This window comes from Canis lupus, chromosome 20 (genome assembly GCF_048164855.1).
Source record: "Canis lupus baileyi chromosome 20, mCanLup2.hap1, whole genome shotgun sequence".
NCBI lineage: Eukaryota > Metazoa > Chordata > Mammalia > Carnivora > Canidae > Canis > Canis lupus.
The window spans coordinates 56,897,329-56,922,710 of NC_132857.1; the positions used below are offsets into that span (position 1 = coordinate 56,897,329).

Consider the following 25,382-nt stretch of genomic DNA (forward strand, 5'->3'; position numbering starts at 1 on the left):
CTTGTACAGAGTACACTGGAAAGCAGATTTACTACTTTTTTGTATCTACCCCAAACCTCTTCGTCCCTAGTCACTAAACTTTTATTTGACTACAACAAAGAAAAAAAACTCATTTCAAGTGCTCAGTTGTCACACGTGGCTGACGGCTGCTCTACTGGGCAGTACAGCATTAAGCAGAACAGAAACTTCTTTTGGGGCGGGATCAATCTAACAACACGTATACTTGAATATGAATTTTCCTTTTTGCTACCTAGAACCTCGAGGAAGGTGAGAATGGAAACTTGGGCCCGTGATCAACTGAATTCCCCCACAGAAGTCAAAAGTAGCTAGATTTTTCTAGGGGTTTTTCTGCACCTTAACCTTTAGGACCCCGCGTGGCCTTGACCTTCTTCGAGCTACTTTTTTTTGTTTAAGTGATAGAGCCAGGCCAGACATATTTTATGATTTTGGTGTTTTGAATTCCAGGTTTTGATCTACTTCCAGGTTCCACCATTTCATAAGAGTGAAGGATTTTTGGAAACAGCTGCTCTGTTTGGAATACTCTGCCCTCCTCCCGCCCGGCTGCTCCCCACCCAGGCTCCATGTACTCAGTCTAACCAGCCGGCCGGCCCAACGCCTCCAACGGGCTCCATCTGCTCACTACCTAATCTCTATTTCAATCAAGCTAAGGCAACACTCTTTCTGGAAGAACTGGGCACAGTTCGACAGTGGAATTGCATGAAAGCCTCTCTACTCCCGTCCCCTAAGGGCTCGTTTCTGGAGCTGCTCCCTTTTTGAAGCTTCCAGGCCCCGCCCTAATTCACGCTGGAGCTCTCCCTTATTTCTAAAATGATTATCCACCCAACACACACACACAAGCAGAAAGGCAGAGCTGTGGTTATGTGGTTAACGTAGTTAGCGGCGTCAGCCACAGCAGACAAGTAAGGCTTCTCTCTTAAAGAAATCATTCAGAGAATGAGTGACTCTTAAATTAACTGCACGGATCTGGTGGTCAGACACTGGGCACTTCACCCAGGGCTGTCCCCAAGGGGATGTGACATCTCCCCGGCCTTCCCCCCCCAGTTGTCCCCCACCTTCTGCTTCCCACCCCCCCAAAACACTCCAGGAAAGTGAGACCAGGACTGCTGGCTGCTTTAAAGGTGAACCCTGGGCCCTGGACTTCTAAGTGGGTGGGAAGGGAAGGGCATCAAATGAAAACCCAAGGGTGTATTACCTATTTTCAGGAAGCAGGACTCAAAACTCATAACTGAAGGACCTTGAATTTTGACTTTGAGCATGTCCAATGGTCACCATGAGTGTCTCAGAAGGCCACACATGCACACAGTAGGCACACACGTGTGCCTGCAGCCTCCGCCCGGCTCACCCACGGCGGCCTCTTCGGCTTCCCAGCACACAGAGTCCACCTCAGCGGTTACCTGGCAATGTCAGCAGGGGCTGCTTCTGTTTTGTCTTGTGTTTTTTAACTGTTAAACGAAACTCACGAATTTTATATCATCTATGTTGTGTGTGGTAAGGTTCAACTGCAAACCAGGCGCAGCAGGCATTACAATCAGAAGGTAAGTCACAGTGCAGGGATAATCGGCCAACGGGGTGTCAAAAAGGCCACATTCCCGAAGCCACCAGTACAAGTGCTTCTATCAAATCAACATCAGAAAGTTAGTTAATAAACATATGAGGTGTCAAAAAAAAAAAATATGAGGTGTCAGATATATATATATTTTTTCATCTGTGAATTAGTGCGTAGCAGAAAGGACTTTAGAAATGGGCTCTCTCAACAGAAGGAAAGTGTGTTGTAGACGACTCCTCAACCTTGGACAAACATTGAGTAGGAATCTAGTGACACTTGTCAGGATGGGGCCCAAAGTGTGATTCCTGTGTCCAGCCACTAGATCAGAGCACCGAGGGCTACGCTCTTCTGACACCGATGTACTAGAACCCTGCTTCTGGAATCGCGTTGCATCTTCCCGGAGTGAGCCTTTTGTGTAAGCTTTGGTCCGAGCACCCTTCACCCCCCCAGCCCATTTATTGCCCTCCCTTATACCCTTCAGCCAATCAAACTTATGCTTCTCTTAGAAGATCAATTTTGAAAATCCCCAGTCCAATCTAAGTTATAATGGAAAAAAGAAAAAAGAGAGAGAGAGAGAGGCCGACAGTTTATCTCACTCTGAAATTATAGACCTAGTCCAATATTTTCTTTCTTTCCTTTATGCTTTTTTTTTTTAATTTCAAATATGAGTGCATGAGGTAAAATCTCATGCTGAGAACTGCTTTTGGGTCATAATTTGCAATATGTGTGTGTTTGCGCTTGAGGTATACGTACTAGTAGGAGATATTTTGTCTTTTGCGGAACAACTCATAGACAAACTCTGTTATGAGACATTTGGATCAAAAACAGCATCCTTCCTGCTAGGGATCTAACCTATAAACTGGGAAAAGAATCATGAGTATTTTGGCGAGCAGGTGCTCTCAGCCTTCTGATTATCCATCCTCAATTTCGGTTTAATAACTAGATTGAGCAATACCCTTGTCGGCTGCCCTTCTATCTCGCCCCCTGGGGATGCTGTGTTCTATTAACCATCTCCATAACTCTCTACAGGCGAAGCTTTCCTGGCTGCTCCTCCAAACTCAACACTCATAATGAAATTATGCCCACCTGGCCCTATTATTCCTGGGACCCTATCACCCCCATTGCTATCAGAAAGCTAAGTTCTGTAAGAGTGTCTCCTAGCATCAGTCCAGACCAAGAGAGAATGATCATCATATCATGATGGTTGTGCCACTCTCACCAATGCATTTTTTTAAAAAAATATGTATATATATTTTTAATTTTAAGTCCAGTGTAGTTAACATGCAGTGTTATGTTACTTTTGGTTGTGTTTCAACAAGTCCATATATAATACTCAGTGCTCATGAAGTGTAATTCTTAATCTTCTTCACTTATTTCACACACCCCACCCCTGGAACCCTCTGTTTGTTCTCTATAGTTAAGAGTCTATTTTTTGGTTTGTTACTTTCTTTGTTCATTTGTTGTGTTTCTTAAACTCCACATATGGATGAAATCATGTGGTATTTGTCTTTCTCTGACTGGCTTATTTCATTTAGCATTATACTCTCCATGTCAGTACAAATGGCAAGATTTATTACTTTTTATGTCTGAGTAATATTCCATTGTATATATACTCCACATCTTCTTTTTTTAAAGATTTTATTTATTCATTCATGAGAGACACAGAGGCAGAGAGGGGCAGAGACACAGGCAGAGGGAGAAGCAGGCTCCTTGTGGGGAGCCCAATGTGGGACTCGATACTGGATCTCCTGAATCAGGCCCTGGGCTAAAGGCAGCGCTAAACCGCTGAGCCCTCCAGGCTGCCCCAAATCTTCTTTATTTATTCATCTATTGATGGACCCTTGGGCTGCTTCCATAATTTGGCTGCTGTAAATAATGGTGCTATAAAACAGAGGGGTGCATATATCCCTCTGAATTAGTGTTTTCATAATTTTTTTACTGAGCAGTGCAATTGTTGAGTAAAAGGATAGTTCTATTTTTAATTTTTTGAGGAACCTCCATGCTGTTTTCCACAGTAGCTGCATCACTTTGCATTCCCACCAACAGTACATAAAGTTCTTTTTCTCCACATCCTCGTCAACACTTGTTGTTTCTTGAGTTTTTTGTTTTAGCCATTCTGACAGGTATGAGGTGATACATCGTTGGTTCGATTTGCATTTCCCTGATGATGAGTGATGTTGAGCATCTTTCCATGTGTCTGTTGGTCATCTGTATGTTTTCTTTGGAGAAATGTCTACTCATCTTCTGCCCATTTTTAATTGAATTATTTGTTTTTTTGGTGTTGAGCTGCCTAAGTTCTTTATATATTTTGGATACTAACCCTTTATCAGATATGTCTTTTGCAAATATCTTCTTCCATTCAGTAGGTGGTCTTTTCACCAATGTATTTTTTATCACTGTCCTAAATGGGGAATCCTCTAGGCCATCCCACAGAAGAGTGTTGGCTTTTGGGATTTCCCACCTTATCTACTGCATCTCAGTTTTCTGAGCCTTTCAATACCTTCTTCCACTTTCAATCATGGCAGTTCCGTCTTTTCTACTTCACTAAATTTGTGCCATCATTGTCTTTTAGCTTCCCAGAGCTAGCTCATCTGCACATCTACCCAGATTCTTTGGGTCCCTGCCAGGGTCTTAAATCCTATATATTGGTAGAGTGCTCCCATCTTGACAAAGTTTTCCTTTTCTAACTTTATGCTCTGCCCTCCTTGATCAGCAACTTTGGTCCCATACACATATCCCCAGCTAGATTCTACAGCTTCTTTGTGATGCAGTCCCTTTCCTCTTTTAGCAGACTCAGGTCTTCTTGATCTATATTATAACTTAGTTATAGTTATTCTTCTGTATCCAGGAAGAGAAGTGGGGGTACATCCTGAAAGGAGTTTATATAGTCTTGCCAGTTAGAACCTTCACCATTATCTACAAGAGACTTTCATAGAGAAGAGTTGGCCATTTCTGTGGAACCAGAAAATACAGAGGGATCTGGGGATTCAAGACTTTTTATGCACTGATCCAGATGCCCCCATCCCAGTTTCAGGGTCCCACTCTTTCGCAAGTAACACCCTGGACTTTGTCTAGCTGAATCGCTGAGATTGAGAATTCAACCTCAAGAATTCTGCAACTCTTATAATTCAGTGATGAGTCTGATCTTCGCTTTTCTCTGCCCTCTGGTTGCAGATGAAATTTTGTTTATTGGCTGACAAGGAGACTCTCTGGTTTTCACAATTCGCTTTGAATTATTATTATCAGCCTTAGTTTGCCCCTGTTTTTCTCCAGTGCTTCCGTTGCCTCCAGTGGCAGTCCTCTAATTCAATGATTCTTTAATGACCCCTTCCTCAAAATGCTCCACTACCAAGGACCCTGCCCCACCTGTTCATTCCTATACACCATTATGCCATCCCAATTTACTCTTGGGAAGTACATAGAGGATCCCACTCAGAAACAATGTCTGTGCATGAATGAATAAAGTAAGACTGAATAGAAACAAGAGTCAAATTGTGATGCAATCACTTCATAAGCCTCATATGACCTCGTAGCAAGCTCTGAGGCTGGGACAGTTCTTCACATTTGCCCCATCTTAAGGCAAAGAAGCTTTGTGCTCTTACTTCAACCAGCTACTTCTGGGAAGTGTGCTTGATCATATAGGCAAGGAAGCCTTCTTCAGTTTAGAGCAATTCTGGGATTCTAACAATCCCCACAGCTGGAAGAAAGAAGGCAGTCCCAAACGGGGATCTGGGTAGCACTTGACATCACCCATTTGTGGATTTTTTAGGTAGTTTCTAGATTCCTTTGATAGGCCCATTCATATTTGTAAAGCCACCTCCTAGTATGGTGTCTGGCATATAGTTGATATAAAATAAATGTGGTTGACTCAATGAATGCAGATGGTATGGTAAGGGAAGGAAATCAAGTATAAGATGGAGACAAAGTTTAGGGATCTAGACATATTGGGATTGAGAGATCATTGAGACTTTTTTCTACTGGTGTAGACATCTAGTAAACACTTGGATGAATGAGCTTAAATCTAAAGGAGAAGTCAGGTTTAAAGCAATAATTTGGAGGTCATCGGGATGTGAGTACTGTTAGAGCTCCTCTTCCTTACTAGCAGCACCCTATTTTAAAAATAAAGTAAACTGTTTTCCAGTGCTCTTTGCAGATGGATGTAGCTATGTGACAGGATTTTGGCTAGTGAAAAGTAAGTTCATGTTATTGAGGAGAGATTCTTTAAATACTCTGAAGGAGGGTGACAGACTCAACTAGCTCTTGTCCTTTTCTTATCCTCCTGATGCCTGAATATCTGCAGATTTTACTGTTGGAGCTGCAGCAGTCATGTTGTGACTGACCACGACCATGAGAGAAAGGCTAGCAGACATCAGCCCCAGCATCCTTGAGCTGCTATACTTGCGCAGGATGGCCCATCTGTCATATGAAAGAAAAATAAACTCCTGTCCTGGGCTCACTTCTCTTTTCTCATTCTTCCATGTGGCACATGCAATCTATAACTGATAATTATCTTGAATAAGATGGCCCCAGGAAAGAATTTAGAGTGGGAAGAGCAGATGCTGGCAGAAATTCTGAAGAACACTAATGTTTAAGGAGTAAAAGAAGAGCAACCTAAGAAGACGACTGACAAGATAACAGAAATTACTTGCTGATATAGAAGAGGCCAAAGAAAGTGAAATCACTGAGGACAAAGGAGTAATCAACATTTGAAATATGGCAGAGGAGTCCAATTAGATGTGTCCATTGGATTTCATATTCAGGAATTTATATAGTTTCAGTGCTACAATTGAGAAGACATTGCTTAATACTGAATTATGATGATTCATTCATTCAACAAATTATTATTGATGACCAAGCAGGTACAGGGTGCTATATGTACGATGATAATCAAAACAGCCCGAGAGCTTAGAATATCACCATTGATAGACATTTCCCACCGGCTATTAGTGGAAATGTGAACATTTGTAGCTTTGGGTTTTTGAGATGGCTGGTTAAAATTCTGTCTGAAGTTTTTAAAACAAGGGCCATTATACAGCCTACATTACACAAATACTTATTCATACTTTTTTTGCACATCATGGAAATCCAAATCTTTTAACCACATTACAGATGCTGAAAAGCCATCGGGTAGAACTTATGGGTGTGTCTTGGGGAGAAAACTATGAAATTAGCTCAAAAGTCAACTACACCCACTCAACCAGATGTGACTGAGCTTGTGCTATTCCATCTATGTTGTGTGAATAACTGAAATAATGGAGAAGAGAGCTTGAATCAAAGAGCACATACCTATATGTGTAGATAATAGCAACAGAGGAATATCTAAAACGTGGTTTGAAATGAAATGAAATCACATCAAGATGCATGTGAAAACTTCTCGTTTTTTTCCCATTTTTATTCCACCTATTATATTCATAGACAGTTTTGAAATCCAGATTTGAAAATCCAATGCATAGCCAGTAGCACATCACGTTCATTTATCCTTGCTCCAGCAATTGTTAGAATTCCCTCGTGGTTCATGGTAAAAATCATTTCATGAAGTACATAGAGTTGCCCCATCTTGTTTTAACTTGTATGCCAGAAAAATATTCCACTTCAGGGGAATTGGGTGGCTGGGCTTGAGCTTCTTGCCAGAGCAAGTGATTTCCGTTCTTTCCCCAGGCACTATAGCTCTACAGGCTAGTAATGCTGTCAACTTAAGAGGTAAGTCAAAGCAACAATAGGAACTAGTTATTTACAGGAGGAGAAATGAAAGGGGTTGGAAAGATTTTTTTAAAAAACGGGCTAGAAAATATATATTATTTGCACACTGGGTTTGCTAGATATAGATCAGAGCAGGTATGGGTGGGGGTGATGACAAGGAAAGATAACCAGATTTCAACTTCTCCTAAGTACCTGTTTGAGAGAGGTGAGTGAGACTTCTTTCTGTTAGGGTCACTACAGTTTGTATTTCTAACCTTCCTGACTCAACAAGAGTTTTCCCAAAGGGCTTCTTAGAATAAAAATAGTTTCTCAAGTTTTGGAAGATTCTGTGTCCTCAAGGTGTTTCGCTGTTCTTAAGATGTATGAAGAGCACAGAGTCAAGGAAAATTATAGTAGGATGATTTTGCTAATTATTGTTGACCCTTTAGACATGTTCATTCAGTATTTACATGGAAATTTTATCAAGCATTGTTTGTATGCAAAATAGTAAAAAGTATGCAGTAGGGATGGATAAAATGCAATCATAATTTGGTTTAACATATTCAACCAGAATAAATGAATCATATAAGGCTTATATACTATATGAATGATATGTTGTATGTATAAATGACAGAAGTCAGAATAGATTGACTCAAATTGTTTTTTTAAATATATATTTCCTTAACATATTTATCAAAGCTATTCCTGTAAGAAGATGAAGTTGGTGAAATGCCTATCCTTGTGCCTATTGAAATTAAATTTACACTGGTTTTGGAGAGTTTAAAGATGCATTAGGTGATAAGTCTTTAGAGTAAAACAAGCAGGCAAACAGATAAACCAAAAAAAAAAAAAAAAAACTTGTAAGTTTAGGGAAAACAGGAAGGGTTGCAGGAAAGGAAAACTAATCATAGAATCCCCACATTGTTCAAATGTGAATAATATGTACATACTCATAGTAATGTAAATAATATATATTGATACTCAAACTACTCTATGACTGTACCCGTAGGATAGAAAGAAGATGAAGGTTTGTAGGTGTGTGCGTGTATGTGCATGGGGGTCAATAAATACCGCTTACACTGAAAAAAAAATAGCAATATACTATAAGCATACTACCAAGAAATGTAACTGTAAATACTAAGATAAGAAGCTAAAAATGTTAGTGATTAACTCTGGGGAGCAGGAAATGATGAGAGGGCAGTGTTTGGGGACTGCTGTTTCCTCAACAAGCTCAGAGTTTAAAATCTAATTTTGTTAAAAATAACTACTTAAAATCTAAAAATGCAAGTTATAGCACAGCATGTAATACAAAAAGTGCATTTATATATGTATTTAAGAGGTCTTTAAGGATCAATTACAGTTAATAATTCTTATTTCTGAGGAGTGGAATTATAACAAGGGAGAGAGGAGGAGGAGGACTTTCATACACTTCAGTAGTTTTGATTTTTTGAATAAGCATATATTACTTTGTAGAAGTTATCATCTCTACCTAAATTAAGATTTGTGTATGTTAAAAAATAAAATAAAACCCTGAAAATTAAACAATAATTTCACTTATATAGGACTTGTTTGTACACAATTCAAGCACGATATATGAATTTTGAAACTCAAACAAATTGGCTAAGTTACCCATTTGTTATTTGGAGACTTTAGTTTGGAGAAGATATAGCTGCATGATGCACAGGAACAAAGTCTGATCAAAGGGCATATTTGATGAGGTTAAGTAAAATCATTGCACATAAAAGCATTTTAAAGTGCAGAACAAATGAATGTATTAATTATAACACCTGAAGAATATGTAGATAAATAGTAAACCACACTATTGGGTGGGCAAATGGCAGCCCAGAGACACATTCTTAAAAAAAGATGACTCAGGGGCCCCTGGGTGACCCAGTCAGTTAAGCATCTGCTTTCAGCTTGGGTCATGATACCAGAGTCCTGGGATCAAGTTCTACATCAGGCTCCCTGCTCAGTGGGGAGTCTGCTTCTCCCTCTGACCCCATCATGCTCTCCCTCACTCAATCACTCTCTCTCTCTCAAATAAATAAATAAAATCTTTTAAAAATTGACCCAAGTGTGCCAGCGTGGCAGTCTGTTAAACCTCCAACTCTTAATTTCAGCTCAGGTTGTGATCTCAGGGTCATGAGATAGAGCCCAGCTGGGGCTTTGCACTCAGCTTGGAGTCTGCTTGGGATTTCCTCTTCTTCCGCCCCTCCCACCCTCTCTAAAATAAATAGATAAATCTAAAAAAAAAAAAAAAAAAAAAAAAATGACCCAGGGACTTCCAGAATTGATAATCATTCAAATTCAAATACCTTCCTAGATAGATAAATGTTTGACTACTGTGGGCCTTAGTATCAAGTATAGCGTTTAAATGAATCTCAACCCCCCTGAGTTGAGGTTAATTGTAAGAAAAGCACATATGGTTAGCTAAATTGGTCAGAGAACTGGTTGAGCACAAATATCTTGCTTTGATCCCCAAGTGGGCAGCCTGGCTTGGTTCTATGCCTTAGCCACAGACTGTACTTCCAAACCCAGTAGTCTCAGAACTTCATGCCCTTGGCCACAAAGGGGATTAGACAGAGGAGTGTGGTTAATCCGTGCATATCCATCCACACTACCAGACAAAGAGTTCAAATAATGTTTCACTACATTAGGTAACGGGCAACACATTTTATGAATGGAAAGCATATTACTATTTCAACACAGATGCTGCTTTACTCCTACTGGGAGTTGTGGCTCTTAGAACACCTCTGTTTTCTCTAGGCTAAGATACATAGAATCTCAAAAGTAGAAGGGATCCTGTAGGTCTCTTGCTCCACCCCACTGCATGATACAGAACGTTTCTGTACAGCATCCTTTGAAAACATAGTATAGTCACTGCTTGATTATTTCCGGTAGTAAAGGGAGTGAGGACTCTTACTGCATCAGTGGGAGTGAGAGTTGTCCAAAATTCCTCCTGTTGATGGGACCATTGATCCTAGTTTTGCTTCCTGCCAAAATATTGAATAGTCTTAATCTTTCTCTGAACTGTGTTATAGACAACCTATGTTTTCCTATGCCTTTTCTAATTCTGACAAAAGTATTTCTTTAATCATTCTCCAAAAGCCTACTTTTTATATTCTTTCATATTCTTTATGATCCAGGTATGTTCCAGGTTGTCAATGTACAGTTCAAAAACCTTGAGATTTGTCCACCTTGTGCAAGCAGCACCACCACCTTCTTGCTCCATACAATTTCTTACTGTAGAGTTCTACAAACATAGCACAAGAAAGAAAAGCCCCTGGCAGCTCTAAGCCCAGTGAGCCTTATGCTGGCCTCCTGAATCTTACGCTGGCCCTTCCTCTGGGGTGTAAAAAGCACCAGAGCAATAAATCAAGGACCAAATTGAAATATCAAGTTTATTTTGAGAAAGTAAATAACCCTTCTAGTCGCTAACACATTCTTTTGTGACTTACTTGATTTCCAAGTCATTGCCATCAACAAAATTGAAGGAAGACCTAATCAAGTTATTAAAGACAAATCACTAGAAATGGCTTTTTTTTAATTTTTTTTTTAGAAATGGCTTTTTAAACGGTAGATCCCTATGCAATTATGTAACTCAGAAAATGCTAAAGGGATTTTTATAATAAAAGTCCTTCCCTTCTCATCTATTTACCTATGCAAACAAGTTTTTTAGTGCTTACAACCACAAAAACAAAAAAATAGAATCACCATAAGGATGAACTCTGTTTAACAATAAATAATATTTGTTCACAGGTAAGTTCAATTCATCGTTTCTTCTTTATTTAGAGAGAGAATGAGTGGGAAGGAGGGGCAGAAGGAGAGGGAGAGACAGACTCCTAAGGAGGCTTGACCCGGAGCCAACTATGGGCTCCATCTCACAACTCTGAGATATGATCTGAGACGAAATCAAGAGTCTGATGCTTAACCAGCCGAGTCACCCAGGAGCCCCTGAAGTTCAATTCATCTTATTAAGAAATACATCTTTGCTGTGATTTTGCTTTTTATTCTCATTAAGTATTACACACTTATCCAACTGTGTAATAATTTATGCTGTTTGGTCAGTAGTATGCTAATAATAATTATCTTAATTCATGACATTTTAAATAAAAAAAGCCCATGATTATGACATTTTTTAATTATATATTTACATATATACACTTTTTTTTAAGTCATAGAATGACCAATAAAAGACTTTCCAACATAAAGATATGGAAAAGTGAAATGGAAATATAAGTTTACATTAAAAAAGGAACAATATAAAATTTTATGCAATTAAGAGGGGAATGTTCCTGTAGTTTAATAATGGATGATCGTAAATATGAAATCATTAAATTATATAAATTTTATTGGATGCTTCTATTTTTAAAGATTTTATTTATTTATTAATGAGAGACACAGAGAAAGACACAGAGACACAGGCAGAGGGAGAAGCAGACTCTATGCAGGGAGCCAGATGTGGGACTCGATCCCGGGACCCCAGGATCACGCCCTGGGCCGAAGGCGGCGCTAAACCGCTGAGCCACCCAGGGGTCCCTATTGGATACATTTAAACGATTGCAGTAACCATTTCATTTTTAGATGTCAGTGTTACCAACGTGCCAGAATTTATATTCTTAGGAAAAACTTAAAAATTATATTCTTTAAAACTGCTCATGATGAAAATTTATAGATGTCAAACTTTAACTATATGAAGGTCCATTTTTCTTTGTTAATGAAAATCAAACTTATTTTAGGTGGTTTTTATAGGACCATAAGAGCTTGAATATCACTTCCCTATGTCTTTCACTAAGAAGATTGGTGCCACTCATCCACACTCTGGACTAATTAGGACACAGAAACTGGAGGAGTGTCTCAACCACATAATCCTTTAATGCCCGTGGTTGAGGGCACTATACTGAAAGCTGAGACAATATACTTGAGTCAGGACTGGAGCGGAGGTGGAGGGATGGGTCTGAGCCAAGAACGGCATAGATAGGATTATACACAGCTCATCCCATTACTCTTACACACTGCAGTAGACCTCGCCTACTAGACTTTTCTAATGAAAGTGATGTTTCCCCCACTCTCTATATAGACATCAAATATTTGATGTTTTCATGTCAGGTAAAAAAAAAAAATACTTTAAGCACAGTTTGAGCAGAATATATATATTTCACTTATCTGTGTGCTTTTTAAATTGTCAAAATTTAATGACTATCAGAATTCCATTTGTGGGTTCTCCACAGCCAATTTTAGTCATACTGCACTTAAATGACTGAAATCACTCCTTGCTTATTGATTTTTCATACCACATGAAATGAAACCCTTTCATGAGTTTTGCAAAAACAGATAGAAATGCTGCCACAACCTTTGATTTAATTCAAGGGCCTCACTTCCTGCCTGATTGAGCTCATGTACTTCTATGGATAGTTATTGAGCATCATCAGAATAGCCTCATGAGTCAGTCCTTTGAGGAAAATGGGAGTGGGGCTTCTCTTTCCTGAGCAAAAGGATGTCTTCCTCACCAGGGCCCAGCAAGAAGACAATGCAACGTGCATGTGATTGACTCTGGTGTGCTCTGAGGATGGGCACATCCTTCAAAAGAGGCCAGAGGCTCATTTGGCAGCCACCAAAAAAAGGACATTTCAGAAATTGTTAGGCTTTCATCTAATTTTGCAATTGCTTTGAAATAAACTTTTCAATGATTGCAGTCATTCCTAAGCTTGGCTATATTCGGAACGAGTTGGCTCACCCTAATTCAAATATAAATATATAGGTGCCTCTGGGTGGCTCGGTTAAGCCTCTGCCTTCAGCCCAGGTCGTGATCCAGGGGTCTTGGGATCCAGCCCCACATTAGGCTCCCTGCTCGGTGGAGAGTCTGCTTCTCCCTCTTCTTCTAACCCTCTTAAAAAACAAACACACAAAAAACAAATATATAAATAGATACGAAGAATAAAATAAAAAGATTCATTTTCTCTCCCTAGCACCAGTATAACCATACTTCACGGAATAAGGGAGTTGTATCTCCATAGTTCCTTCTGATACTCTCAGTGGTAATGATGCTCCTCGATGTGGCAATTCGGTGGAAAACCACCCCTGGAATTACAAGAGTAGCCAAAAGAAATACCCTGTTGATAATGGATCAATAGAATCATAAACTTTCAAAGGTAGAGATAACATACGAAGCAAGCTGGTCCACTGCCTGCTTCCAGATGAGGTAAACTGAGGTCCAGTCAGTTCAGATCACCTATTCAAAGATGAATGATGGTGCAACTAGCACTGGAATCCTGCTCTCCTATTTCAAGGTTTTTCTTATCCTTTGCTTCTCTGGTATAGATACATGAAAGAGATATGTTGCTAAAGTAATGGAAGACACTTCTCTCCCCTCAGCAATTTTATTGATTAGCAAACCCAATAGACAATCTAACTTCCCTCTTCCTTGCCTCCCCCACTGTAGAAGCCAGTGAAGCTTCACTACCCAAAAGAGTGTCCCCATGAAATATTTTGTAAACTGAAATGGCGCAAAGCAAAACAGCAGTTACAATTAGTTTATATGGAAAACATTTTTTGAGCATCCCCAGACCCCAAAAATAGCCTCTCTAAGGCTTTGTTGATAGGTTAAGACACACCTTACACATGGATGCATAAAGCAAATCAAGATACAGTACAGATGCTCACAGACACAATTCAAAGATCCAGTGGCTTGGTGTAGAGCTGCCAAGCAGAGTCCCTGGGGAAGGAGCTTACGGGCCGTTCCCGTTGCTTGCGTGCGCACTGCCTCCGTAAGGGCTCACTGGAAAATGCTGAATGGTTATTTTCAGTTTTCTCCTTTTCTCATAAAAGTGAAAATCCTCTTCAGATTCCTTTCAGTTGGTTAGTGCAAACAGGCACTAATGTAAATCTTTGGTAAAAATGAAGCGATGTATAACGTGAACTTTGAAAACCTTGGCCCTGTCCTCCCTTCCCTGTACCTTGTGGTTAGAGGTGCTCATTGACACAGTTCTGTCCAATAAAATGCAAACTGAATGTCTGCTGGGGTTCAAGAAAAGATCTTGCCTTTTTGTATAAAAGACGTCTAGCACTCCCAGCACGCCCATGGTCTTTCTCTCTTTTTCTGCCTTGAGTACATTTCTGCAACACGGAACTGAGCCGGCCGTCTTATGAAAGAACATAAATGAAGAAATATCCGAGAAAATTACAGAGATCCCCTGACAAGTTTAGGTCACTGAACTGTCAACAACAGCTACTTATTTCCAAATGTTCTGTTACGTGAAATAAAATAACCGCCTTTTTGTTTAAGCCACTATATTTATATCTTCTGCCCCTTGTGTCCAAAATCATTCTTTTCTGACGTTTCCCTTCCACATTTTCTATACAAAGACAAAGGAGGGCAGCCCTGGTGGCTCAGCGGTTTAGCGCCGCTTTCAGCTCAGGGCGTGATCCTGGAGACCTGGGATCGAGTCCCACGTCGGGCTCCCGGCATGGAGCCTGCTTCTCCCTCTGCCTGTGTCTCTGCCTCTCTCTTTCTCTTTCTCTCTGATGAATAAATAAATAATTTTAAAAATCTTAAAAAAAAAGAAAGAAAGAAAGAAAGAAAGAAAGAAAGAAAGAAAGAAAGAAAGAAAAAAAAAAAGACAAAGACAAAGGAGATCTAGGACACCCACTCGGAAACCCAAATTAAGGGTAAATGTGTACCTGACGGCTTAGGTCACCTGAGGAAATTTGGACAGTATGTCCTCAGCACTTGCCACCTGTCTATCTGAATTCTCTTCTCTACTTTCAAAGTCACTTCTTACTGTGCTTCAAGTGGCCCTAAAAGTCATGTCCAAGTCCTAACCCTTTGTACCTGAGAATGTAACCTTATTTGAAAATAGTCCTTGCAGTTGTAATCAAGTTCAGAATCTTGAGATGAGCTCATCCTGAGTTTGGGGTCAGCCCTAAATCCAATGACTAATTCCTTAAAAGAGAAAAGAGAGGGAGATGTGACCCAGTCAGACTCAAAGAGGAAAAGGACATGTGTAAGGATGGAGGCAGAGCTAGGAGGTCAGTCGAAACCCAAGCAATAGCGAGGACTGCTGGCAGCCACAAGAAGCTAGGAGGGGGGCATTGAGGGTTCTCTCTCAAAGCGTTCAGAGCAGCGTGGCCCTCCCCATACCTTGGTTTCAGACTTCTGGCCTCCAGAACTGTGAGACAATAGATATCCGCTGTTTTAAGCCACCAAGTTTATGGTGGTTTATTGTGACATCCCTAGAAACCATTACCTTCCCAAAGATGCCTAGTGTTTTGATGCTGCAGTAATTTTAAGAGGATATCTTTTCCTCTGTGCAGAAAAATAAAAGAATTGAGCCAAATGATGTCTCCAAGAGCTAGCAGTTATCTTGGACTATAGTCAGTCTCTTTGCTTACCTTGCTGTTTACTTCTAGGAGGCAAAAATTACTGTGAAAGTCACTCTTTCTACAAAACTATCATTAGTAGGATTTGTTTATTAAGAACATGCTATGGGGTTCAGGGTAATCGTAATCATTGGAGAATATGAAAGAAGCCCAGGTGAAATAAAACTGCTGTGTCTCTCTGCCCCAAATACAACTGTTATCAAAGAAGCGGATTTGATAGTAGAAATATAATTTTAATTTTATTGGCTCATTTTGGTGACTTGAAAAACTTACACTCGAAGAAAAGGGAAAAAAAAGCCACACTTGACATAAGAAAGACGTATTTCTAAAATGGTGAGCTTCACTAGGTTATTCAGTCATACTCTAGGCATCCACAGGATTTCAACCGTACTCAGAACACAAGCATTGCTCCCTTGGCAGACCGATTTTTCATAAAATCCCTACTCTGGAATATAGCACAATGTTGGGAGGACTGGCAATTTGGTGGAAAAAACATCATTTCACTAAGTACTCTAGCCATTACCTGATTTATTATTATTATTATTATTTTAAAAGAGAATGAAGGCAAAAGTCATCCAGGGGATGTTTGGAAACGAGCGGGGGTAGTTTATCTTATTGAATCAGTGGGACAGTGATGGGTGGGGGAAGGGCAGCTGTCATTTCATTAGTGAAGGTCAGGGACGTAAACTGTTCTGCAGCTCCCAAGATTCCACAGGATCAAGCACATCCCTCCCCAGACATCAACATCATCCCATTGAGAAATTGCCTAGAGGATCTCCAGGAAGTTCAGCTTCCAACACTCCCTTCTGAGACCCACACATCTTGTCCTCATGTCCACAGCGATGGGAAACTCTCTCCTTTTCCACCCCCACTTTGTATCTTTGGCCAGGACTGTAACCCTAAGCTCTCACCAATCCTTCCTCCTCACTTTCTTGCCCAGGGAAGGGAGAATTTAACAAATTCAACAACTAACTCATTATTAATCAAGAATAAGGGGCTGCATTTTATTTTACATATCCTCTCTTTCTATTATGAATTCTAGTAGAGGCCATATTAAAATTGTAATTAATGAAAGAAATGTTAATTCTACCGGTATATTATTTAATGAGTTCATGATTCATTAACTTGAAAAGAACCCATTTGTTTGCACAAAATGAATCTCAATGATGGGGTTATATAATTATTTAGTATGAATGATGAGAGCACATTTAATAAAATTAGAACAATTTTTAGGTAAATTTTACAGATTAGGATTAATTAATAAATCACATATAATGGTCTTATAGGTTGTATATGTAAATGACATTATTATAATAATTGAAATGTTCCAGTGCAGGTCTACTATAACAACTCCAACTGAAGCACCCTATTCTTACTCTTCGAGTGTAAGTTTTCCAAGTCACCAAAATGAGCCAATAAAATTAAAATTATATTTCTACTATCAAATCCGCTTCTTTAATAACAGTTGTATTTGGGGCAGAAAGACACAGCAGTTTTATTTCACCTGGGCTTCTTTCATATTCTCCAATGATTACGATTACCCTGAACCCCATAGCATGTTCTTAATAAACAAATCCTACTAATGATAGTTTTGTAGAAAGAGTGACTTTCACAGTAATTTTTGCCTCCTAGAAGTAAACAGCAAGGTAAGCAAAGAGACTGACTATAGTCCAAGATAACTGCTAGCTCTTGGAGACATCATTTGGCTCAATTCTTTTATTTTTCTGCACAGAGGAAAAGATATCCTCTTAAAATTACTGAAAACCAGCTGCATATAAGCCATAGGGATTTCAGTCATCATATTCCAAAGACAAACTGTTTTGGATTAACAGAGCATCTACTTTGTTATGCGACTCTAAGAACAAACTGTTCTCTATTAATGGCCCAAAGAGGGAGACTATTCTATACCAAGTAAAACTGAGGCCCAGATACATGAAGAGATACGCCTCAGTCAGCAACAGGACTGACTGGAACCCAGATGTCCTGAATCTCTGCCCCATGATCCATCACTAAAATGCTAGAAAATTCCTTTTGAGAAAAACGGGGGAAAAGAGAAATCCCCAAGGAGAGGAGAAAACATTTGGTGTCTATGGCAGATTCATTATAAAAAAAAAAAAAAAATTTCATGCAAAATGCCATCCCTTTCCAGAAAACCTGATCTCTAACTCCACTGATGGGTATAGGGGTTGGCTTCTGGTTATGTTGCCCTCCAGGACAGTTTTGGGTCAATATCCTGCAGACTGTGGCCAACTCAGTGTATATTCAGCTGTAACAGTATGTGAACCCCTAGTAAGTTCATCTTTGGAGGTTCCAGTGAATGGGGCCTTTTCATAATAGGGCGAGCCACATGTTGATGTGGAAAAAGGATGCACAGATTTGGAATTGGGCCTAGTAAATTAGGTGGTCACAGAAAGGCTAAAGGGATAATACGTACTCTCTAAAAATATACATTAGAGTCTACACTATTTGGACTTGCCAGCCGTAACTATATGACTAATAAATTCCAAACATCCACGTCAGTTGACACTGTAGAGACAGCTTTAGGCTGGTGTAGACCTGGCGAGTGAATTGACTTGGAACACAAAACAAATCTTGCCATGTGGCAGTTTATAGAAGGGACTGAATTCATCATTCCATTCATATATATAAGCTTTTATTCTAACTTTTCCGTGTACCACTAAGAATTCTATTCATTTACACATAATAGACGATATTCGATTACTTGGTGGATTGCTTAATTAGTTTATTCATTCAACAAATATCGATTGAGAATCATCCATGGGAAATACTGGGGTGGAAACAAACTTGAAGGAGCCACAAAGACCTTATCCTTTTCTTTTTTAAAAGCTTTTATTTATTTTTCATTGTTTAAAAGTACGCACTTGGTTTACATTCCCTGGATATTGATCGCACGAATTAGAGCAATACCAGGGTTCGAACTTCCTTCTGACAAGCCAACAAAGTGATTTTTTAGACTTACAGGTCATGATTTCCAAGCAGCCCAGTATTCTAGGCAGACAACACGACATCTATTCTGAAGACTCCTCTGCAACTTTGTGGCATATTTTGCTCATTTCTGTGTACTCCTAATAAATATGGAAAATGTGTTATTTTTTTAAATTTTATTTATTTATTCATGAGAGACACAGAGACACAGGCAGAGGGAGAAGCAGGCTCCCTGCGGGGAGCCTGATGCAGGACTCGATCCCAGGATTCCAGGATCACGACCTGAGCGGAAGGCAGATGCTCAACATCTCAGCCACCCAGGGGTCCCCTACAGACCTTATCCTTAAGAAGCTCACAACTAGACAATAACAATCAGTAGCAACGTTTTAACGATAATTCAGGGGCCGTGGCATGGGAGTGCATGGGCATGCTTGCGCAAGCGGGGAGTTTTGCCAGAAACGAGGTTACATTTGAACTGGAACAAGGAGACAGAGGACGGGGAACAAAACCGAAGGCATTCTAGGAAATGCCTAGAGGAAACAGCAAAGCTATATAAAAGTCTGCGGTAATACTAGACCATAAGGTCTGAGGACTTCCTCTGGTCCAGGTGTTCTAAGCATTTCCATATATTGACTCTGATCCTCATACAATCTTGTATGATGGATGCACTTATTTGTACAGGATGTGAAACCCTGCATCCCGAAAGCCCAGGTCGCTCTCCCAAGATTTCAGACACAGTGAAGGCACAAGCGGCCTGTCCTGAAGAGGCTCCCCACCCAACAGCGCACTGTCCCTCTGGAGCATTTTGAGTCTACACAGGGAGAATGGCTGAAGCATAGGCTCTGTGAAGATGTATGGAAAGGACCAAAAACAAGCAGGGAATCTGGGGTCAGAACGGAGATTCCATGCCTCAACGGCTGGACAGTGAAGACAGGCAGAGCAGAGAGGTGGTTAGAAACAGTGCTGCGGCGGGGTGCTGGGCTCTCGGACGGCCGGAGAGCAGGAAGGGAGTTTGGAGAGACACTCAGCAGTTGCCTTGACATTGGTCTGGTCGTACATGCAGACGAGTGATTCTTAGCCACCTTAGCGTTGAGTGGTTTTTGTCCTTTTCTGACATTTTTATTCTCTGGCCAACCCCCCTCTAGTGTTAGATGATGTGTTTTTATTTTCAATCCAGATGTTGTGTTGGGAATTTTATGACATTGCTTAACACAGCAGGAGTATCCTGAGGTGTGACAATCTCCCAAATGGGTGGTGCAGTGATTTTATTGCTTCATTTCTCATTGCGTAACACATATACCCGTGGCTTCCTTTGCCCGTGGGAATATTTCTTTCGAAGTCACAAAGGAGCAGAGTCAGTGAGTAGAGCACTTAAGCCCAGTCAGCGCCTGGCGTCCCAAGCCCTCACGCAACCTGAGTCCAGACATCATGGCCCTTTGGAAGCTGTGCATCGGATGCGACCCCAGCAGGTTATGAGGGCCCGACAGCTAATGGCCAGTGTCCAGGCTTTAAGGTACAAACATGTCCCAGGTGTTTCATATGGAAAGCAACAAATTGAAAAAAGATGTCAGCCACTTGGGATTCTTATCAGTGGACTTCGAAGACAAGAGTGTCTTCTGGGACACCAGGACTGACACTATAATGGGCCTTACCACACTATCGCAGTGACCCCGATAATGAAGTCAGCTCGCATGCATCTGAGCACGGGAAATTTGCTTTTATTCCACGCTACCAGTCCATCAATATATTTTTCTTTCTTTGCTTCCTTCCATTCCTGGAAGAACTCTCTCCAGGAGACTAAATATATAGAGGAGAAGAACTTGCAAGATGGAAAGCTACATTTTTTTCTAGACTTTGAAGACTGATTTTTCTTTGGAGACTAATTTTGAGGAAGAGGAGAGAAAGAAAAAAAAAAAGAGAGAGAGACAGAAGAGGAGAAGCAGAGAGAGGAGAGAGAGAAAGCAATTTTCCTATTAGGGCAGCAAAAATGTTGCTGCATCTGTCACCCTAAAGCCCAGGTGTTGTCTGGCCACCACCCAGAGCAGCATGTCTGATACTTGCTCCACGGCCCGACTACGCAGCCAGGGAAGGCAGAGCCAAGCTCTCCGAGAGAACCAGAAGCACAAACTTGTCAGCTCCTCTATGACCCTGCCCTGGGCTACTTCTCACCCCATTTTCATCTTGACAGTACAGGTAGCAAGAGCTGTGTGGGGGCTGATGACTGTGAGAGAAATGGAAATGCTTCCCATGCCTTCTTATTGCTCAGGGTAGGAGGCCTGTGTACCTTGGATGTTTCTAGAAACTCACAGTGAATAGGAACCTGCACAAGAAACAAAGCATGATGCCCCCTCCTCTAAGAGGCCTTCGATGACTTCCCATGTTTGCTTTATTATTTTTAGCTACACCCTCTCAAGCATTCATGCAGTCAGCAAGTGTGAAATTCTTACATGCTTTATGTCCTTTAGTTTAATCTTCAAAATGAGATTTATGTATGTGATAGGCATACGTATTCCCTGACTAGGGTCTTGGAGAGCTTTAAGCAATCAGGGTAAAGTCATATACGTGGTTAAGTTAGCCAGCTGAGATTCAAACCCAGACTTCAAAGTCAATGCTTTTAAGCCACTCGATTACATTTCACAGAATTTACTGAAAAAGGCACCATATCACTTCTTCTCGTGTTATGTTCTGCTTGGTTTGACTTTTCACTTCTTTTATTATTATTATTATTATTATTATTATTATTATTTCCATTATCATTATTATTTAGAGGGGGGTGTGGGGATGGGACGCAGGCAGAGGGAGAGAGAGAATCTTAGGCAGGCTCCACACCCAGCACGGAGCCCGCTGAGAGACTCCATCTCACGACCCTGAATCATGACCTGAGCCAAAATCGAGAGTCAGATGCTTAACCGACTGAGCCATCCAAGGCGCCCCTGTATGACTCTTTAAGTTGTTGTTTAAAATGCTATAATGAAAAATATTTCTGATGTGGAATTTAATTAAAAAATCCGTGTTAGAGCCCCAATTTTGGCTGCTTACTAGACACAAACTTTGAGAAGTGCCTGTAAACTCTGAGTCTCCATTCTTACCTCTGTACACGTGGTAGCTTCACTAGGTGGTTGTGAACACAGTGGTGTTCAATGTATTGTACGACATGGACGTGGGTTAGGCTTTTCTTTGCTCTCCACAGCACCTAGTACAACACTGAAGAATGGAAGGTATTAAAAAATACCTTTGAATTGAATTGAGTTTTAAACACTTGGAAATAGATAAACTACTAACTTTGTGTAGTGTCCTAATTCTGAATTATTTTTTTCAATCTGTTCTGGACGGTGGTTCGTATATTGGATGCTCCCTATATCCTTAGTCATTGATGTGTTTGTTTAAAAAAAAAAAAAGTTTAATTTTGCTTTTTAATAGGTTCGATTTTTTTTATTAGGAATTAATTAGCCTTTCCTAGTATGATAGCAAAATTCATATCGCATTCCAGGATCCCCACTACTTTCTTTTAGGAGAACCAAAGGCCAGTCTCCAGCACTGCTTTGGGATAGTTGGGAATAAGCATCAGGAGGAGTCTAGACAGACCCTAGCCAGTGCTCTGCTATGGGATCTTATGTGAGCTGATTAACTCCCTGGACTTTGATTTTCCCATTTGTAAAATGAAGCTGAATAGCGGTAACTTCTAGGCTTCCTTCTAGCTTCCACAATCTGTGGAGCCTGTTGCATCACCTACAATAGTGGTGATGTGGTCTAGGAATAGGAAGACAGAGGATTTGTGCCTTTTGTGTAGCCCAGTAAAACCAGGTGGTGCTTTACCTGGTATAAACTTTGGAGCTACCTCATGTATAAACTTTGAAGCTCCAAGCCTCCCAGTGCTCTCTGTCCCAGACCATGAAGTTGGGATGATATTTAATGTTCTCCTTCCCAAGATAGAGAGTCTAGGATAGAAGGAAAACTAAAGTTATATTGCATTTCCTTTAGTGTTGGTTGGGTAGTTGGCCTTCTTAATGCATTACTTTTTCAATTAAAAAAAAAAAAAAAAAAAAGGAGGGTACTGGGTGGCTCAGTCAGTTAAGCATCTGACTCTTGTTTTCAGCTCAGGTCATGGTCTCTATTTCAAGACCCTGAAATCATGAGCAGTTGAACAGAAAAGAGCATCTGCATATGGAGGCCAAGAGGCACCAAAGGGCACAGATCCCTGGTGCTCCCAGGAGGCTTTCCAAGCTTGTTCTGCTGGCAGATCTCGGACTCTGAGAGCGTCTCTCGACTTTTCCTTAGAGGTCTGCTTAGGGCCTGCCCTGGTTCCTAGCACAGAGCTCCTCGTAGTTTCTTAAGTGATAACAACACTAGGCTCATCTTTTGTTCTAGTATTTGGTCTTTAACTCTAGTTCCTGGCATAAAGCTCTTAACTCCTGTGAAATTCCTGAGTAATAAGTGTATCTTTTGTTCTAATAAGCTAACTCACGGTGAGCTCCTGGATAGCTTCAGGATGGGGACAGGTCACTCAAAAGCCAGGATTAGAACCTTGGAACTTTCCACCCCACTTGCCTGAAGGGGAGGGAGTCTGGAGACTGAGTTAATGATTGATCATGACTAAGTGAGGAAGCCTCCATAAAAACTCCCAGGAGTTTTTGGGAAGAGCTGGGACAATGGCATGCTGAGAGGGCAGGTCAGCTCCATCCCCCTTCCCACCCACATCGCCCTACACATCTCTTCATCTGGCTGTTCATCTATATTTAATTACGTCCTTTATGATAAAGTGGTCAAACTAAGTGTTTCCTTGAGTTCTATGAGCCATTCTAGCAAATTTTTGAACCCAAGGAAGGGATTACGAAACATCTGACTTACAGGCAGTAGGTCGGAAGCCCACGTGTGACAAACCGGGACTTTGCGACTGGCATCTGGAGTGGGTGCAGCTCTGTGGACCCTTACCCCGTGAGATCTGACGTTGACTCAGGTGGTGTCGAACTGAATTGAATTATAGGATACCCAGCTGGTGTCTCAGAGAACTGCCTGGTGAGGGAAAAAACCCAGCATCTGGTGCCAGAAGTGTCGTGTGGGGGAGTAAAGGAAAACACAGGAATGTTTTTCCTGGACCCCCACCAGCTCCCTTATTCCAGTGCCTTAGTCCAAGACTGAGTACAGAGCAGATGCTCACTCTAATATTGATAAAGTAAATAAGTCAATAAGCTTCTCCCTGTTTATAACTCTTGCTCCTCCTGCTTTCTCCACGGAGTGTCGCGGCACATTTACAAGCTTCTTTCTGGCCCTGCCTTTGGGAGCTGGCCCCGGCCTGCAGAAGGTGGAAGATGTACCGAGCAACAGTCTCCTGCCAAGGTTTCTCCCTGCGACACTCTTGTTCTCTCCCTTCCGAATTCCTGCCACCACCTTCCCTTGTCCATCAAGACTGGCTTTTACCCTCCTGCGTGGACGGATCTCTGAGTTCTCAGATCCTGAGGTTCCTGAGGGCCAAGGTTGACTATGGGCTTCTCAAGGGGCTAAGGCCGGAGAGCACACACTATTACGTACATGGCCTTCAGGTCCAAGCTGGCTCAGAAAGAAGTTGTTGATTCTATTCAAGGGGTTTTTGCTTGTTTGTTTGTTTTTCTTTCTCCCCTTATAAACTGAAATGTATTCGCAACATTTAAAATTTGCAATTAAAATATTTTTCTGTCTTAAAAAATACCTAGGAGAATTTGACAATACTGGGTCATATTGTCCTTCAGTGAGTTACAAAACTGACCCGAGTCAGTCGCATCTAACCCTCCGGTCCTTCAGACAGGTAGACAGGGAACACTAAGAGTTTTTAGGAAGGTGAGAATGAACTATCCTTCCCGAGTTCTCAGTAAGTCTCAAACCAATTTCTGCCAACTGTTCCAGCATTTGTTAAATCAACATTTGCTAGCAGGCTGTCTGTTCTGTGCGGTTGACGAAGCTCCACCAAGCTCTCGGTCCTTTTAGGTGCTCGGACTAAACCTTACACAAAAGGCTCACTCCAGGAAGATGCAACGCGATTCCAGAAGCAGGGTTCTAGTACATCGGTGTCAGAAGAGCGTAGCCCTCGGTGCTCTGATCTAGTGGCTGGACACAGGAATCACACTTTGGGCCCCATCCTGACAAGTGTCGCTAGATTCCTACTCAATGTTTGTCCAAGTTGGGGGAGTGGTCTACAACATACTCTCCTTCTATCAGGACAGCCCATTTCTAAAGTCCTTTCTGCTAAGCACTAGTTCACTGATTAAAAAAAACGATCTGACACCCCATATGTTTATTAACTAACTTTCTGATGTTGATTTGATAGAAGCACTTGTACTGGTGGCTTCGGGAATGTGGCCTTTTTGACACCCCGTTGGCCGATTATCCCTGCACTGTGACTTACCTTCTGATCGTAATGCCTGCTGCGCCTGGTTTGCAGTTGAACCTTACCACACACAGCATGTCCCGTTGTCTAGGCCAGCAGCTCTTTGCCCTGGCTGGACAGTAGAATCACCTAGAGAGCTTTAAAAAAATTCCAATGCCCAAACACTACCCCTGGAGTTTATGATTTAATGGCTCAGGGAAGGCCTGAACATCAATATATTTTTAAGGGTTCTCGGGTGATTTTAAAGACCAGAGCTGACAATCCGCTTCTGCGGAAGTATTTTAAAATGCCTCACTGTCATGGTAACGACCATTAGCTGGAGCTCAGGGGAGGCTGCTCTGGTTTGATGGGGGTGGTGTTATCCAGGGGCCTCAAAGGCACTTACCTGAGTGAACCTTTGCACTTGGCTGGCCCCTGGCAACCCTAAAGCCCATAGTAAGTCTGCTTCTA

The 25,382-nt window shown here is 41.1% G+C and overlaps 1 long non-coding RNA gene across 2 annotated transcripts in view; it reads left to right on the forward strand.

Moving 5' to 3' along the window:
- LOC140612146 (uncharacterized) overlaps window positions 1-25,382 on the forward strand; it is a 115,721-nt gene that overhangs the window by 72,896 nt on the left and 17,443 nt on the right. The window contains exon 4 of one of the 2 annotated variants that reach the window (XR_012013459.1): window positions 5,868-6,023. The exons of the other annotated variant lie outside the window; for it this stretch is intronic. This is a non-coding gene — a long non-coding RNA (uncharacterized lncRNA). Of the gene's footprint in view, window positions 1-5,867; window positions 6,024-25,382 lie in introns of those variants that run through there. 2 annotated transcript variants of the gene reach the window in all.